Genomic DNA, 9,538 nt, shown 5'->3' on the forward strand with positions numbered 1-9,538 from the left:
TTCACATAAAAAATCATTCTTCTTATATTTGTTATTACCAGGACTCAAAACTCTGAATACAAACTTTAAAAGCATTACACACATTTAATTCCCTTTTCACTTTGAAGGAACACACACATGCAGTTAACCAAAAAATTGGGTCATCTCTTTCTGTTTGTTGATCACCGTATATTTTTTCGAGCATTTTCCATCAGAGAAATTTATATGTAGCTTATATTTTATCTGTCAGGAGCACTACATTGTTTTAACAGGACATTGAATATTGTCATCTACATCAGTATGACAATGGCTCCATATTAGAGCTTTATATCCTCGAGAGATTTCTGGGATGAAGAAGGGTTAAAAAAAAAAAAGTGAAATGACAGTCCTAAAGGATCTGATCTTGGGAAGAAAAAAGTGCTGAAGTATGAATCTGGAATCCCAAAGAGGTAACTAGGTACTTGCACGGTGTAGCCCTGCGGAGGGGCGGGGCTGAGGCAGCTGCAGTTTGGGCACAGGCTGCAGATCACCAAGGAGCACTGTGCCTCCACCGCACAGAGGTAGGTGGCTGCGTCTTCCAGCTGGGAGGCTGCGATGTGTAGGGTGCTATACCGTTCCTTAAAATTCACTGTGGAACTCAGCCTTTCTTTCTGCTTTGTCCCTGAAGCTATGGAAAACAGCGTGGTGAGGCTGCCTCCGGGATTCTGCTGGAACCACTGCACACTGTTCACTGTGTCAGAAAAATTGCACCTCAGAGTAGAGTTGGCTCCTTCCTGGAGCTTCAAGACTGAAGGGCTCTGCTCCACCTTCACTCCTCTCACCCCTGCTTGGAAAGAGAAAAACAAACACATGTGATGTCACTGAGGGGTCACCGATGGGGTTTCCAGACCAGGAAACTCTCTCAGGAAGCACCTGAGGATGAAGGAGCATCTAGGAGCCCCAGTCAGCTCTCCCCCTCCTGCCCACTGACGGCTGTGGACACTCCCCAGCCCCCTCTCTGGGGTGACCCCGACTCACAGCAAATCTGGACCCACAGAAGCCCCAGCAGGGCTCCCCATTGTCTCTTCATGATCCCTTGCCCAGGTACTGAGGTGCCTTCACCCCTTCTCTGAAGGGTATAGAGTCCTGGGGCCAGAGAAGTGTTGTTCTTACTGTCAGTATGTTCCACCAGAATCACTGAGTACCAATCACATCTGAGGTGTGTCAGCTCACTTAACAGGAAACTCCACCCACAGCGGCATAGTGAGACTGCAGTAAGGTCAGCGATTTCTCCAAACTTGAGGTTTGGGGGGACAGTGCAGAGAGGTAAAAGCAATATTTCCAATATGTGAAGTCATAAAGAATTTTTTTTTCTTAAAAGACTATATATAAGAGAAGATTGTGGGATAGTGTGTGAGGAAAGGTAGATGATATTTATAGAAGAATTGTGTCTTGATGGATTATGTAGAACCTTGAGGAATTATAGGGAAGGATGACCCATTTTTCAAACTGCATAGTTTGGCACAGATTTTGATAATTCGGTTATGTGAAAATTCTGATCAAGGAAAACTATCTGATACATGCACTGTGTATTGCAGAAGTAAATACAATTTCTTGAAATCATTTAGAAAGAGATATATAGTCAGCCTCTGCACAGATTCCAATAAGAATTTGGTTGTTGAAAAACAGGACATGCATATAATGTTCACTCTGCCCAAATTTCCACCTCTCCCTTCCTACTGTCCAACTCTTGGACTCCCTGTTGACCCACAGCTGATTCTGATCTGGTCACACTTTTTTCCTCAAATTCAATATTGTCTTTCTCCTTTCCTTCTATTTTTGTTCCTTATTTTTTCCTCTTTTTATTCTTGTTCTTTCTACTCTCGAGGAAATATGTGAAAAGGTAGGAAGTCTAGGGTATTGGAATAATTTCTGGGTCAGTGGGTTTGGGGAATTCATTCATAAAAATTTTAAAAATAAATACAGGTCATGCAGATGTTTTCTGCTGAGCTTCCATTCTCTCACAGCTCAGTAGTATCCCTATTTCCCTACCTCTGTGCAGAGAATCGTACTCACCATTGATTTACAGAGGTAAGGGCTACAGCTTTCCAAAGCTTGTATACAATGACAAAGCTGACATCTGAGATGAACTTTACACAAACACTGTTCCCCTCTCCCCACCTTTGCTGTCTATAATTTGACTGTTCCCCATGCTCTCTGGGCTCCTCTCTTAACTGTTCCATCTTTGGAATCATCAGAAAAGGTCTTCACGTCTTGTAAAGCCTACAGTGCCCCCTAGTGGGCTGAAACCATCAACAAAGACCCATTCAGACCAACAACTGCAGCATCACAAAACCCCGGTCCCATTCACTGCATGCTTCCTGATGAAGAAAGTAGTCAGAAAAAAAGTCACTGCCTAGATTGAATGGAGACTAAAAATAAACTGTTACTCTTAAAATGTCATTTCATGGAAATTTTTGCCTTAAAAAATTTGATAAATTTCATCTTGTGCTTTTTTTTTCATTTCTTTACTTTAGTTCAAAATAAATCCTTATTTATAGAAGTTGTGCTGTAAATACGGTAATTTATTAAAAAGAACAAAATGTTGCCATTTGCAGCAACAGGGATGGACTTGGAGGGCATTATGCTAAGTGAAATATGTCAGAGAAAGACAAATACTGTATGATATCATCTGTGTATAGAATCTAACAAACACAATAAACTAGTGAATATAACAATAAAAGCAGACTCATAGATAAAGAGAACAAACTGGTGGTTATTAGTGGGGGCAGGGCCAATAGAAGGGTGTGGGTGTGGGAGATACAAACAATTAGGTATAATAAGATAGGCTTAAGGATGTATTGTTATAACAGGGAGAATATAGACAATATTTTGTAATAACTACAAATGGAAAGTAACCTTTAAAAGTGTCACATAGCCATTGTTATGGCTACAGTCCATAGGGTCGCAAAGAGCCAGACAGGACTGAAGCGATTGAGCACACACATACACAAGTGAAAGAAACAAATCTGAAAAAGCTACACACAATATGTTTCCAACTATATAATATTCTGGACAAAGCAAAACTATGGTGACAGTAAGAACATCAGTGTTTGCAAGGGGTTACAGGGAAGAAGGGAAAAAAAATTTTACAGAACATTTTTAAGAAAAGAAAGGCTAACCAATGAGTAAAAGTCAAAAAGTTTAATAGTACACAAACTTGGGTAGCTCAGCTGGTAAAGAATCTGCCTGCAATGCAGGAGACCCCCGTTTGATTCCTCGGTTGGAAAGTTCCCCTCGAGAAGGGACAAGCTACCCACTCCAGTATTATTGGTCTTCCCTGTGGCTCATACAGTAAAGAATCTACCTGACCTGGTTTCGATTCCTGGGTTGGGAAGGTCCCCTGGAGAAGGAAATGGCAACCCACTCCAGTATTCGTGCCTGGAGAATCCCATGGACAGAGGAGTCCATGGGGTTGCAAAGAGTCAGACACAGCTGAAGTGATGAAGCCCAGCACGGCACTTACAAAGTTTGGGGGAATTTTCTGTGTTGTTCTCAGTTCATTAAAGACTAACTTCCACTTTTATGCTGAGTTTGCTGCTGCTGCTAAGTCACTTCAGTCGTGTCCAACTCTGTGAGACCCCATAGACTGTGGCCTACCAGGCTCCTCCATCCCTGAGATTCTCCAGGCAAGAACACTGGAGTGGGTTGCCATTTCCTTCTCCAGTGCATGAAAGTGAAGTTACTCAGTCGTGTCTGACTTTTTGCGACCCCATGGACTGCAGCGTACCAGGCTCCTCCGTCCATAGGAGTCTCCAGGCAAGAGTACTGGAGTGGGTTGCCATTGCCTTCTCTGTATACTATATAGAAAGTCATCATTGCTTGTCATAAAGGATTGTGGAGAGCACAGCTATTCTTTGCTTACAAATGACCTCACTCAGGTCTCCTGTTTTAGTGCTCCCCAAAGGCCTCAACACTCACACATGTGCACTTATCAGGGCAACACCATCTTTCTCAATTATTCAAAGATGATTGGTGCCGTGTTTTCTTAACCTTTGCACAGGTGCTCAGCACACATTCTGATGCGTCTCACACGAGGGCTAGGTTCCTTCTTCAACTATTCTACAAGACGAGTCTTCGTTCTTCCTTACACTTCTCATGCTCTTAAATCTGCTGACAGCACTCTGCACTGTTAACTCCTTTTCTGTTCTCTCTGTATTTTCAGGTGTATACCCTTTCTAATTTCTTAGACTTCCGGGGGATAAAGAGATAAATGTGAATAAAATCCTTTCCTCTCTTTCCACTGTTTCATTATGTATGAGATTTTGTTCCTTCTCCTTTCATCCCTTCTTTGTCTATTAAGAATGATAATTTTTGGAGGCTGTGGCTCTCCTATCACCTCTCATGCCATGCGTTGTCAGGAAGACATTGTGCATGTTAGCCATTTGTATGTCTTCTTTGGAGAAATGTCTGTTTAGTTCTTTGGCCCATTTTTTGATTGGGCCATTTATTTTTCTGGAATTGAGCTGCAGGAATTGCTTGTATATTTTTGAGATTAATCCTTTGTCTGTTTCTTCATCTGCTATTATTTTCTCCCATTCTGAGGGCTGTCTTTTCACCTTGCTTATAGTTTCCTTTGTTGTGCAAAAGCTTTTAAGTTTAATTAGGTCCCATTTGTTTAATTTTGCTTTTCTTTCCAATATTCTGGGAGGTGGGTCATAGAGGATCTTGCTGTGATTCATGTTGGAGAGTGTTTTGCCTATGTTCTCCTCTAGGAGTTTTATAGTTTCTTGTCTTACATTTAGATCTTTAATCCATTTTGAGTTTATTTTTGTGTATGGTGTTAGAGATAAAAAGATGCTCAACCTCACTCATTATCAGAGAAATGCAAATCAAAACCTCAATGAGGTACCATTACATGCCAGTCAGAATGGCCGCTATCCAAAAGTCTACAAGCAATAAATGCTGGAGAGGGTGTGGAGAAAAAGGAACCCTCTTACACTGTTGCACTGGTACAGCCACTATGGAGAACAGTGTGGAGATTCCTTAGAAAACTGGAAATAGAACTTCCATATGACCCAGCAATCCCACTCCTGGGCATACACACCGAGGAAACCAGATCTGAAAGAGACACGTGCACCCCAATGTTCATTGCAGCACTGTTTATAATAGCCAGGACATGCAAGCAACCTAGATGCCCATCAGCAACGAATGGATAAGGAAGCTGTGGTACATATACACCATGGAATATTACTCAACCATTAAAAAGAATTCATTTGAATCAGTTCTAATGAGATGGATGAAACTGGAGCCCATTATACAGAGTGAAGTAAGCCAGAATGATAAAGACCAATACAGTATGCTAACGCATATATATGGAATTTAAAAAGATGGTAACGATAATCCTATATGCAAAACAGAAAAAGAGACACACATGTTCAGAACAGACTTTTAGACTCTGTGGGAGAAGGCAAGGGTGGGATGTTCTGAGACAATAGCATTGAAACAAGTATACTATCAAGGGTGAAACAGATCACCAGCCCAGGTTGGATGCATGAGACAAGTGCTCAGGGCTGGTGCACTGGGATGACCCAGAGGGATGGGATGGGGAGGGAGGTGGGAGGGGGTATCTGTATGGGGAACACATGTAAATATACAGCTGATTCATGTCAATATATGGCAAAAACCACTACAATATTGTAAAATAATTAGCCTCCTACTAATAAAAATAAATGGAAATATATATATATTAAAAAAGGAAGACATTGTGCAGACCACACCTCATCTGGCACACTTTGGTTCCTTGAAAGTATAGTGAGGCATAGCAATACCCACCTGGGTGACTTGGAACAACTTGTGGAAGCAGGATTTTTCAAGAATATGCAAAACACCACTTCATTGCTTATGTGGTTTTACCTTGAAATTACTTTGACCCTGGAAAAGGAACTATTGGTGTCAGAGAGTTTTCAGTTTTACTAGTAAAGAGTTGGGTATGGGGAATATTCTCTTCTTATTCTTATGCTTTAGCCATTTGTACGTTTTTTGTATCAACCAGAGACTAAGAGACAAACAACCACAGGCTCCGTTGGAACTACAGTGCATCCAGGCCCCGTCGCTGCTCAGAGTTTGTGCTCAGCTCCCCCTGCAGTTTCCATCACTGTGTCCCTCAGAGCGCAGTAGTATAGAGCCAAGTCTGACTCCTGGACTGAGGCTTTCTCCAAGTGGAAGGAGGTGGTTTTTGCATTGTATGTGGCTTCAAAACCTTTGTTGGTTCTCTTGTCATTGGCCTTCATGACTTTCAGGAGGAGTTCTGGACCTTCTCCAGGATACTGGACATACTAGAAAAGAAAGAGGTACCAGTTGGCTGAAAAAGTTCAGTTCACAATCAAGGTAGCCCCTTGCAAAAGGGTCACTTGGCCGTCCATCTGGCTCACTGAGTCTCCACAGGATTGCCTAGGGGAAAACAAGAGAGTTTTCTGTGATCTTGGGCATAAAACTCTGGGATACAATTACGCTTAAAGGTTTTGTTGACATAACAGAAGAAAGGATCCAAATTTTTAGAGGCGTTTTGCTTACCCAGCAGGAAGAGTATCACAGTCACTAATCCTGGAGAAGAGATCATCTCTAGAGTGTCTCCTGAAGAACGTTCTTGACTCTTAACATGAAGAAATGGCGAAGTCACAGTGAGGTTTAGTTTCAGTAAAGTTTAGACACACAGGAAATGTGTCTGCATTAGGAAACTGCATCCTCTGGTGGACAGGGACAGAAATGCGATGCATGTATGAAATAAAGTGAAAGTGAAAGTGAAGTCACAACTCTTTGTGACCCCATGAACTGTAGCCTGCCAGGCTCCTCTGTCCTTGGGATTCTCCAGGCAAGAATACTGGAGTGGGTTGCCATTTCCTTCTCCAGGGGATCTTCCCGACCCAGGGATACGAACCTGAGTCTCCTGCATTGGCAGGCAGATTCTTCACCAATGAGTCACCAGGGAAGCCCTGATTGATGTTTATTACATGCTCACTGAATATTTACTATACCAAAAAAAAGTAATGAATAAAGGGTCTTTGATTGTGGAATCACTACGACTTGAAATAAAATATTTTCTCAGTCCTAAAATAATATCATTTTTAAGAAATATTATCTTTCTAATAAAATTTTTTCAAGGGAAAAAATCACAGTGTCTCATCAATAATCAAATAATCCTGAATTTCAGAATCATTAAAATGTGAAAACAAAAGAAATATCATAATTGAAATTATCAAATCCTTGTAGAATTATCTAAGAACAATATCTTATTCTCCTACTTCTTTCTTGAACCTAAGAGGGTTGGCCTATGTAAATCAGACAAGTACTAATCCTATGATATATTCTTAGTTGATATCTAGCCTCAAAGATACTTTCTATTCTATCTGCCACATTTTGGTGCCAAACTTTAACCAAATAATTTCCCCTCAGGGTTTGAAACCCTGAAGATGTAGATTTGTGTCAAAAGCTCAGAGCATGAGTTAGGACACTCTTTCCCAGGTTTGAAATTGTTAAAGACCTGTCATCCAATATTCACATGACAGCTGAAAGTAGAATTAATGAGTGAATGACTTAAAGTTACAGATTTTGGGCCCACCAATAACTTCATGAATCACATTATCCAGAGTTGAGACCCATGACTCTGTAATTTTTGAAAGCTCCTCAAGAAGTTGGGTCACAGCCAGTCTGATGTTGGTTTACAAGTTTTCATTTGGGACAGATATCCTAGATCAAGGTAGTTGTCAAAGATCAGGGAGCAACAGGATGTCCCCAGGACTACGTACATACTCAAAACTTCTCTTCTTGAGTGAAGGCAATAGCAACCCACTCCAGTAATCTTGCCTGGAGGATCCCATGGACTGAGGAGCCTGGTGGGCTACAGTCCATGGGGTCTTGAAGAGTCGGACATGACTGAGCGACTTCACTTTCACTTTTCACTTTCATGCATTGGAGAAGGAAATGGCAACCCACTCCAGTGTTCTTGCCTGGAGAATCCCAGGGACAGGGGAGCCTGGTGGACTGCTGTCTATGGGGTCGCACAGAGTCAGACAAGACTGAAGCATCTTAGCAGCAGCAGCAAAAACAAACACTTCTTTAGCTCTCTTTTCATGACCATTCTTTTCATAAAACAGAACCTCTGAGGAGTATCAAGATGAAGTTCTAAGAGGCATTCATCTTCTGTAAAGCCCTGTAACCATAGATCCCTAAACACACAGATGGAAGCTTAGCCCATTCTGTTTCTGGGAGTTCACTCTCCTCAGCTTCACATCAAGGAATTTCATGAGTCCAGAGTCAGCACATGAATCATTTCCCAAATCCAGATTTAAATTAAAAAAACCAGGCTCAGATACTGCTTGGATTCACATATCCCTTCCTTTCTTCTCCACCTTCCTAATCACATAGTGAGAAACTGCCTCAAAAATACACCAGAAAGAAATTCTGGAAGATCAGTTACAAACTTCTGTTCTCGTAGGTGGGTTTCCCTCGTGGCTCAGATGGTAAACAATCCACTGGCAATTCTGGTATATAGAAAGAATGCAAAATAGGTTGTAATGATGTAGGACTGAAAATAAATGTATAGCACATGGAGGCAGATAGTTGTTATCTCTACTTTTAAAAAAACATAGTTTAAAGCTAATGAGTACATATAGGAGAAGTATTTTTGCATTTCGGGGTCATAAAAGAAGACTTGTAGAACACTGAAGAAAAGCATTTGCTATATTTGGATTTTAATGGCTTTATTAATACATAGTTTTCTTTAAAATAAATTGTACCTCCTTAACTTAATAAGATTGATATATGTGTATACTCGTGAAACCATCACCACAATCAAGATAATGAATAATGCATCACCCCAAAAGTTTCCTCTTGTCTCTTTTTAGTCCTTTCAGCCCTCTCTTCACTTCTTACTCCCATTTTCAAGCAACATTTCTCTCATAGTTTGCATGTTCAGTCATTTCAAATAAATGGTATGATATGTGCCTTTGATAGCTTCTTTCATTCAGCATAATTATTTTAAAATTGGATTATTATAATCATGTTTCATTCCTTTGTATTGCTGAGTAGTATTCCATTATATAGATATGATTTACCTATAGGTATGTTTATCTATTCACTTATTGATGGACATTTAGGTTAGTCCTAGTTTGTGTCTGCTACAAACAAAGCTACTATGAACATGTGTGAATAAGATTTTTTATAGTCATACTTTCATTTCTCTTGGGTCAATATCTGGGAGTGGAATGACTGGAGCCTATGTTAGGTATATATTTGAATTTGTTTAACTTTCTTAGTTTTTCTAGTAGCTTTTTTGTTAATTCCCTTGGATTTGACACTCAGATAATTATGCTGTCTGTGACTAAAGATAGATTCACTTATTCTTTTCCAAAATGTGTGATTTTTGTTTCTTTCTCTTGCCTTATTGCACTGGTTAGGACCCTTAGTACAATATTCAATACAAGTGGTGAGAGTCAAAATTCTTCCCTTATTCCTGAAATTTGAAGGAAAGCATTCAGTCTTTCACCATCAGGTGTATTTGATGTAGATTTCTTGTAGA

General features: G+C 40.5%; 1 pseudogene across 1 annotated transcript; it reads right to left on the minus strand.

Annotated features, from left to right (window-relative positions):
- Positions 1-367: 367 nt before the first annotated feature.
- LOC122444217 lies at positions 368-1,118 on the minus strand (annotated as a pseudogene). The gene is made up of 2 exons (XR_006270190.1): positions 997-1,118; positions 368-802 (listed from the first exon to the last, which is right to left on the minus strand). The product of XR_006270190.1 is annotated as a T cell receptor alpha variable 22-like (transcript).
- Positions 1,119-9,538: the final 8,420 nt, after the last annotated feature.

Source organism: Cervus canadensis, chromosome 6, assembly GCF_019320065.1.
Source record: "Cervus canadensis isolate Bull #8, Minnesota chromosome 6, ASM1932006v1, whole genome shotgun sequence".
Lineage (NCBI taxonomy): Eukaryota > Metazoa > Chordata > Mammalia > Artiodactyla > Cervidae > Cervus > Cervus canadensis.